Genomic DNA, 7,834 nt, shown 5'->3' with positions numbered 1-7,834 from the left:
GGTCAGGCACACCCTAGTCCTCAAGCTGACATCTCTGCTCTTCAACACTTTAAAAAGTTCCTGTGCAGCAGATTTGCCTAATGCAACACGTCATCTGTGTATTCTAAGGGAACAGGGCCAAAGGTCTGACCCAATCCTGCTGGCCCGGCCAACTCTGCAGGTGCAGCCTTCGGGAACATCAATATCAGGAGACTACATCTGAGTGCCTGAAAAAGGCAAATCACCGCCCCTCCCATTACCTGTACGCACCTCTGACCCCCAGAGTCAGGATCTGCCTGACCCTCCCTGGGCCCCTGGTTCCAACCCGATTTGGCCCAGCCCTGTGAAGCAGCAACAAGAGTCATAGTGATGGGTAGACTCTGCCAGCCCTGCTGCCGTGTTAAGATGCTGGCCAGGGTGTTCCCAGGTGCCAGCACTAAGCCTTGGGGAATTCAGATGTTCTGATGGGGACACACAGACACTACGATGGGAGGCCCATGAAGCTGGCAGGAGGAGGCAGCTGATGGGCCCTTTTCCCTTGAATCCAGGGGATACCTTAACCCAAGAAGATAGACAAGCCTAAAAGCAAATCATTGAGCCATCTGATAACTTCTCCAACCAGCCAACCACCCCATTTCCCTACTTCATCTCTCTCTCTCCCTGCCTCCCCATTTCATTCTCACCTTGGCAACTCTTCAGGTCTATCTCTGCCACTCTCAGTAGACACCAGGATGTCTTTCTTGGTCCCTGATCTTAACACCAACAGGATGGCAGGACCATGGAGGAAGGAGAGAGGAAGACAAGGTCCAGAGAGTGGATTGAGGAGGTTTTGAAGACCTGGGGGGACGGGAGTTAGTTGCTAAGGGCTTGTTTCTACTACCTCTTCCCCAGGGAAGGTGACTCTACAGCCTGAGAAAAAGATCTCCCCCCACCAGTGCCTCCCAGGCCAGGAAGGTGTATTTTGTATGAAGAGGCTTGAAGGCTTGGGAACACACAGTGACATGGGGCCAGGAGACTTCATGTTGACATGGAGAAGGTAGAGAAGTTGGCTTTGTTCCTCCACCAAGTTCTGGAAGCATCTGGTTGGCTCAGGACACCACTGCCCTGGGCTATGGTTGTGACCAGTTGCCTATTGGTTCTGCTTGACCATCCAGTGCAAGGGCTGGTAATATTCCCACCAAACCCAGCCCTCTTCTGTTGAACTTGCAGAAAAAGGTAAGTGTGTCTGTTGACCACACTGTTCCCTTAGACTACACACCACTGATGGAGTGGGTGGTTCTGCAGTGTGTCTGTGTGTGCCTACGCTTGCAGCCCCCACCACACTGAGAATGCTTTGAGGGCAGAGTTCAGCCTAAGGAGTTAGGCACTGTATGCTGCATGTGTAACAAGAAATGTTTAGGAAACTGAGGCACTAAACTCTGAGCCATCCTTAGCCTGGTCCCAGCAGGCCTAGGAGTTGAGAAACGTGACCTTGCCTTGGCATACTGTCACCAGCCTTTTCTGGGCCTCAGATTGCAGTCTGTCCAGTAGGGAAGTGGGCAGAACTAATTAAGTTAACATCTGGGCCGATACCCAAGGCTCCAAGAACCTTGAGGTAGCTGGGGAAGATGGTCACATGACTAGGAAACAGCATGGAGTGTAGAATTCAAAGTCATATTTCTCCGGACTGCTTTTGGCTCTGGCCATTAATTGGCTATGTGACCTGGGTTCTTCTCTGGGCCTGAGCTTCCTTGTCCATAGGACTGAGGGAGGTGATCTTCTTTGGTAGGAAAATCAATACCCTGAGCGGGTCCACGGTTTCCCTTCGAGCCTAATCCTCCCACAGGGGCATGGGTAAACACAGTATTTCTACCCAAGAAGCAACAGTGACATTGTTTAGAAGATAGCATGGCTGGTTTTTGAGATCAGGAATTATAGAACATTCTTCACTGTGTTTCAAAGCCAGTGATCCAGCAGGCACTGCTGGCTCTTTGGGAGACATAAATAGATCAGGGAGGTGGAGATTTCTGTTTCTGAGAGGAATAGGCAGCAGCTTGCTTCTGAATCTTCTTTCTTCTATGACGTTGTACAGAGCAACAAGGAAGGAAGGGGGAAAGGAAAAAGAATGTACACACCACAGCTTCGGGGTAACTGTTGCTTTTGTGAAGTGTAGTGGAGTTGTTTCCGACTCACAGAGACCCTAGAGAGGGCTTCTGAGGCTGTAAATCTTTGCAGGAACAGAAAGTCTCATTTTAGTTCTGTGAAGTGGCTGGTGGGCTTGAACCACTGATTTTGTAGCTCACAGTCCAATGCATAGCCTACAGAGCCACTGTGCTTCCTTCAGGGTAACCTGTTGTTGTTAAATGCTGTGGAGTTGGTTCTGCCTCATAACGGCCCTGTATAGGGTTTCTGAGGAACGGCTGGTGGGTTTGAACTGCCAACCTTGTGGTTAGTAGCGCAGTGCTTCTCATATAGCACCATACCAGGACTACTCAGAGTCACTGGTGTGTTGTTAAGTGCCATTGAGTCGCTTCCAACTCATAGCATTTGTGACCTGGGTTTTTCTGAGGAGTGGCTGTTGAGTTTGAACCACCAACTTTGCAATTCAAATCAACCCTGAGGACCAGCGCTTCTCCTACAGAACCACCCAGGACTCTGAGGGTAAGAAAACCCACAGACTCCAAATTACACATAAGTGTGACCTCAAGACCAGCTGCGACCAGTAGACACGGCAGTGAGGTAGGGAAGAATTAGGGTGTGGCGGGAGCCCAGTAACGGCAGCTCTGAGAAAGTACCACTTCTCAAAGGGAGGTGAATATGTGAGAAGGCAGGAGCTGTGGCCTGAAGGCACCAGGAAGGCTCAGGGATGGACACAGCTGAACCGCTTGATGGCAAGTTGATTCGGAGTCATAGAGAAGTTATGGGGTTGGGTAGAACTGCCTTGTGCGGTTTCCAAGGCTGTAAATCTCTGTGCAAGCAGAGTACCACACCATTCTCCCACGGATTAGCCGGCGGGTTTGAAATGATGACTTTTGAGTAAGCAGTTGAGTGCTCAACCACTGTGTGGCCAGGGCTCTTGTGGGTAGTTAGGGACTGTGCTTTCAGGAAACATCATCATCATCATCATCATCATGATCATCATCATCATCATCATCACAAGAGAGGAAGGAACCTTTCAGTGGAAAAACCTAGAGTTATCCTGACCTCATTCCTAATGTCCACCAAAACCTCCTGAAAGCTGCTGGTCCAAGAAAATTTAACCAATTCAAATGTACATTTTAAAAGATGAGTATCTACAGCAGCCATACGAAGATGGTCCAAGACACAAGAAGGAAAGGAACATGAATAGTTCCATATGTCCAAAGAAAAGACTGTCACAAATGGATTTAGGAATACAAAACTCCAGCATGAATTAAAGAAACAACTTTAAGAAACATTCTAGTCACCCCAGCATTAATATTAAAGTTGGAAAACAAGAGAAGAACAAATGCTGGAGAGAGTATGGAGAAACTGCAACAGACTAGCATCCTGTACACTTCTGGTGGGATTGCAGAATGGCATAGCCGCTATGGAAAACGGTATGGAGCGTCCTCAAAATGTAGGAAATAGAACTGCCAGCAATCTCTCTACTAGGTATATATCCTCAAGAATTAAAAGTCAAAACATGAGTTGTTGTTAAGTGCCGTCGAGTTGGTTCCGACCCATAGTGACCCTGTCCAGGGTTTCCGAGGCTATAAATCTTTACAGGAACAGAAAGCCTCATCTTTCTCCCGCGGAACAGCTGGTAGTTTCAAACTGCTTACCTTGCAGTTTGCAGCCTGATTCGTAACCACTACGATACCAGAGCTCCTTCAAAACATGAGTAGATATATGCATATCTATGTTCATCCAGTTATTCACAATAGAAAAAGATATTGTTGTTGTTGTTGTTAAGTGCCGTCGAGTTGGTTCCGACCCATAGCGACCCTGTACAGGGTTTCCGAGGGTGTAAATCTTTACGGGAGTAGAAAGCCTGATCTTTCTCCCATGGAGCAGCTGGTAGTTTCGAACCGCTGACCTTAAGATTCGCAGCCCGATTTGTAACCACTACGCTACCAGAGCTCACTAGATATAGACAACTTAAACGTCATCCATGGAAGAATGCGTAAACAAACTTCAGTACAATACAAAGCGGAATATCATTAACGTTAAAGAATGATAATGAACCTGCAAAATGCTTTATAATGTGGATGAACCTGGAGGACATTCTTCTTAGTGAAATGAATCAATCACAAAGGGATAAATATTGTATAAGACCAGTATGCAAGGCATTGTCAAAGAACAAGGCTCCAGCAATTGATGAAAATGGATATATTTTAATAAATTGATGTAGCACTGGAAGCCCTCACTCATCTTTGCCAAGAATCTTGGAAGACAGTTAATCTGGCCAACTGATTTGAAGAGATTCATATTTGTGTCCATTCCAGAGAAAGAGGTGACCAAACGGAATGTGGAAATAATGGGCTAATATCATTAATATCACATGCAAGTAAAATTTTGATAAACACAATTCAACAATGGCTGTAGCAGTAAATTGACAGAGTTCAAGCTGAATTCAGACAAGAACATATAAAAAGGGACATTGTTGCTGACATCATGTGACTCTTGGCTGAAAGCAAAGGATACCAGAAAGATATTTGTTTACCTGTTTATTGACTATGCAAAGGCTTTTGACTATGTGGATCATGATAAGCTATGGAAACATCTCAAAGAATAGGTATTCCAGAACACTTTCTTGTGCTCATACGAACCTGTACATGGACCAAGAGGCAATCGTTTGAACAGAACAAGGGGATCACAGAATGGTTTACAATCAGGAAAGGTGTGTGCCAGAGTTGTATTCTTTCACCATACTTATTCAATCTGTTGCTGAGCACATAATCCAAGAAGTTGGATTAAATGAATAAGAACATGGCATCAGGATTGGAGGAAGACTCATTGATAGCCTGAGATATGCAGATGATACAACCTTGCTTGCTGAAAGCAAAGAAGACTTTTACTGATGAAAATCAAAGACCGCAGCCTTCAGTATGGGTTGCACCTCAGTGTAAAGAAAACAAAAATCCTTAGTACTGGACCAATAAATAATATCGTGATAAATGGAGAAAAGATTGAAGTTGTCAATGACCGCATTTTGCCTGGATCTACAGTCAACACTCATGGAAGCAGCAGTCAAGAAATCAGACAATGTGTTGCGCTGGGCAAATATACTACATAAGATTTCTTTTCATGTGTTCAAGAGAAAAGATGTCAGTTTGAGGATGAAGGTGTGCTTGACTCAAGCCATGGTATTTTCAATAGCCTCATATGCAGTTGGTAGTGGTACTATAGTATTCTAGTTCTTCTGATCTCAGAGTTGTGAAGACTGCTGTTCACATGTTCCATTGGTCCACTGGACTAACTGATTCCAAGCCTCTTCAGTTCTCATCACTCTTCTGTCTTCCACCATACATGGCGAGACCAATAGCTGCGCCTTAGACAGCAACTCATGAACTTTTTAAGATCCCAGACGCTACTCACCAAAGTAGGATGTAGAACATAGTCTTTGTGGACGAGGCTATGCCAGTTGACCACAGGTCTGTTTGAACTACAAGGTCAGGAGTTCAAACTCACCAGCAGCTCCTTGGAAACCCTAGACAAGGTCTCTATGAGTTGGAAGTGACTTGATGACACTTAACAGCTACATTCTATCCCACCCTTCCTTCCACACCTCTTCAGCTTCTATCTCTGCTCAGGTATTTATGCACAGAATATTGTTATTCCGAGACTGTGTATTTATCACTATTAACCTCTACTGCCTTTAGCCCTTGTATACGTCCCTGTGTCTTCACCTGTCTTCCTCATTCTTCTGTTAACCTCCCTCTTCTTGTACATTGCCTTCCCCATCACCGAAGATAACATGTGACGGCACTTAACAACAACAACAACAACCCTTTAGCCAGTAAATTAATCTCCCTTCCATCCCACCCCTGGTAACCATCAATGAACGTGTCTTTCAGTATGAAAACATTTTCTTGAGTTTTTACAATAGTGGTCTCATACAATGTTGGTCCTTTTGTGATTGATTAATTTCACTGAGCATCATGTCCTTCAGGTTCATTCAAGTTATGAGGTGATTTGCAGATTCACCGTTAGTCTTCAATGTCATATAGTATTCCACTCTGTGTATGTTTATCCATTTCCCAGTGATGGGCACTTAGCTGTCTCCATCTTTTTGCTATTATGAATAATGCTGTGATGAACATCAGTGTGCATGTCCTAGTTCATATTTCTTGAGGATACATACCAAGTAGAGGGATTGTTGGGTCCTGTGGCGTGTGGGTTAATTGCCAGACTGCAAAGCCGTTTCAACTGCAAGGTGGGTGGTTCAAACTCACCAGCTGCTCCTTGGAAACCCTATACAAACCCATATAGGGTCACTGTGGGTGGGAACCGACTCGACACCACTTAAAAAGAACAATCTGGCTCATTTTTATTTCCAGCTTTCTGAGGAAACACCGTATCATTTTTCACAGTGGCTGAACCATTTTACAGTCCCACCAGCAATGTAGGAGGGTCCCAGAGAGACTTGATTTCATGAATTGAAAAGACAGACCATGTACAGGGACCCAGCATGGTAAATTCCAGGATGTAATCTACTAAAATTACTGAACTGAAATGATACAAAAACAAATCTTTGTGGACAGCTAGACAAAATAAATAAATAAAAAATCAAATAGTCAGGATAGGAAGCAAATCAAGTTGGCTCCAGACTTCTTAGACAGCAACACTTAATGCCAGAGGATAATGAAGTTACAACTACAGTATTCTCAAGGAAAGAAAATTTGAGCCAAGGATTTAATATCCATCCAAGCTTTCCTTCAAAGAAGAATGTTACATGCATCACCCATTTCCTTGAGGAAAACAGAGAACAAGCTTCCACCAAACAATGATTAGAATAACTTCAGTCAAACGACTAGTGCGGAGCATTGGATATATTTAACTGTGTATACCCCACCACAGCTGTCAAGTTGATTCCAACTCACCACGACTCTATGTAGTTTCCAATGTAGATTCTAATCTGCTATCAGTGATTAAGATGTACCATTAAATAAACTTTAAAGCCTCCTCTTTCTCCTGAGGAGCAGCTGTTGAATTGAAAATGCTGACTTGGTGGTTAGCAGCCCAACAGGTAAGCTACTACACCACACACACACACACACACACAAATTTAAAGTAGACATAAAGGCTACAGAATGGAATGTAAATATTATAGACCCTGACAATGCAGAAAGGATACATTTAGCAAAAAAGCAATTGGGAAGTGAGAAAGAAAATGGAAAATGGAATTAACCCTGTGGTTGCCTCATCTATGACTTCTTTCTCTATTGAGTCAGTTCTGACGACATAGCAACCCTGTTTAGGATTTCCGAGAGCTGCTGGTGGGTTTGAACTGCTGATCTTGCAGTTACTAGTAGTTAGGGGTGAAAGCTAAGAAATCAAACAGCAATTTAGACATATTTCAAGTGCAAAGGTACTACTGTAATTTTATGCCAATAATGCAAGAATTATAGCTTTTATTTTTATCACAGCCCTCCACCTTGCTATGATAAAAACATTTTTTTTTACAGTAGAATGTAAAAAAAATGAGCTTATTTTCTTAAGAAAATACCTTGCTGGGGAAGAAGGAAAGGTTAGCAAAAAGGAAAAAAAAGAAAAAGTAGAGGGGCCTTTTAAAAGTTTGTGAAAAAACTGAATTAAAAGATAACAACCAACCCAGCTGATAAGAAGAGAGGGCATATGCACAAGAACACCCACACTTACAGATAATACCCACTTGACCTGGCTTCAATGACTG

The sequence above is a fragment of the Chrysochloris asiatica genome, unplaced genomic scaffold, assembly GCF_000296735.1.
Source record: "Chrysochloris asiatica unplaced genomic scaffold, ChrAsi1.0 scaffold00097, whole genome shotgun sequence".
Lineage (NCBI taxonomy): Eukaryota > Metazoa > Chordata > Mammalia > Afrosoricida > Chrysochloridae > Chrysochloris > Chrysochloris asiatica.
The sequence above is the reverse complement of the archived record's forward strand: the minus strand, read 5'-3'. Positions refer to the sequence as shown.